This window comes from Macaca fascicularis, chromosome 10 (genome assembly GCF_037993035.2).
Source record: "Macaca fascicularis isolate 582-1 chromosome 10, T2T-MFA8v1.1".
Classification (NCBI taxonomy): domain Eukaryota; kingdom Metazoa; phylum Chordata; class Mammalia; order Primates; family Cercopithecidae; genus Macaca; species Macaca fascicularis.
Window position 1 is genome coordinate 101,210,001 of NC_088384.1, and position 1,742 is coordinate 101,211,742.

The following is a 1,742-nucleotide window of genomic DNA, read 5'->3' on the forward strand; positions in this document are numbered from 1 at the left end:
TACAGTGGCGTGATCTCGGCGCACTGCAACCTCCATCTCTCAGGTTCAAGCAATTCTCCTGCCTCAGCCTCCTGAGTAGCTGGGACTACAGGTGCGTGCCACCACATCCGACTAATTTTTGTATTTTTAGTAGAGACAGGGTTTCACCATGTTGGTCAAGCTGCTCTCGATCTCCTGACCTTGTGATCTACCCGCCTCAGCCTCCCAAAGTGCTGGGATTACAGGCGTGAGCCACCATGCCTGGCCCGTTCTTTTCTTATGACTGTTTATTCTTGTGCCAGCACAGGCGAGCATGTATTGTGGGTTCCTGACCACTGAAATAAAGAGAATATTGCAATAACATTTGGCTAGTTTTTATTTTTTCGTAGAGGCAGGGGTCTCCCTATGTTGCCCAGACTGGTCTCTAACTCCTGGACTCAAGTGATTCTCCCACCTTGGCCTCCCAAAATGCTGGGATTAAAGTGAGCCACATGGATTTTTTGGTTTTCCAGTGTATTTAAAAGTTATGTTTGCATTATAGTGTAGTCTATTAAGTGCACAATAGCATTTGTCTAAAATAAGTATACACCTTAATTTAAAAATACTTTATTGCTAAACTATGCTAATCATCATGTAAGCCTTCAGTGAGTAATAATCTTTCTGCTGGTGGAGGGTCTTACCTTGATGTTGAGGCTGCTGAATGATCAGGGTAGTGGTTGCTGAAGGATAGGTTGACTGTGGCAATTTTTAAAAATAAGACAACTATGAAGTTTGCTGCATCCATTAACTCTTCCTTTTTTCAACTTTTATTTTAGAATTAGGGGGTACATGTGCAGTTGTGATACAAAGGTATATTGTGAAAGATTTCTCTGTAGCATGCAATGCTGTTTGATAACATTTTATACACTGTACATCTTCTTTCAAAATCAGAGTCATGGCATGGTGCAGTGGCTCATGCCTATAATCCCAGAGATTTGGAAAGCCAAGGCAAGAGTATCACTGAGCCCAAGAGTTTGAGACCAGCCTGGGCAACATAGTGAGGCTCTACCTTTACAAAAAATTTAAAAATTAGCTGGATGGTGGTGCATGCCTGTAGTCCTACCCCCTTGGAAAGCTGAGGTAAGAGGATTGCTCGAGCTCAGGAGTTCAAGGTTACAGTAAGTTATGATCATGCCACTGAACTCCAGGCTGGGCAACAGAGCAAGACCCTGTCTCTGAAAACAACAACAACAAACAGTTGGAACCAATTCTCTCAAACCCTACTGCGTTATCGACTAAGTTTACATAATATTTTAAATTCTTGGTTTTGTCATTTCAGCAGTGTTCACAGCATCTTTACTAGGAGTAGATTCTATCTCTCAAAACCACTTTCTTTGCCCATCCATAAGAGGCAACTCCTCATTCATTCAAGTTTTATCATAAGATTGTAGCAATTCAGTCACATCTTCAGTCTCCACTTCTAATTCTAGTTCTCTTGCTATTTCCACCACATCTGCAGCGACGATGTAGCAATTCAGTCACATCTTCAGTCTCCACTTCTAATTCTAGTTCTCTTGCTATTTCCACCACATCTGCAGCGACGACTTCCTCAGCTGAAGTCTTGAACCCCTCAAAGTCATTCGTGAAGATTGAAATCAACTTCTTCCAAACTCCTATTCATGTTGATATTTTGACCTACTCCCATGAATCATGAATGTTCTTAATGGCAGTTAGACTGTGAGCCCTTTCCAGAAGATTTTCAGTTTACTTTGCCCAGATCCATC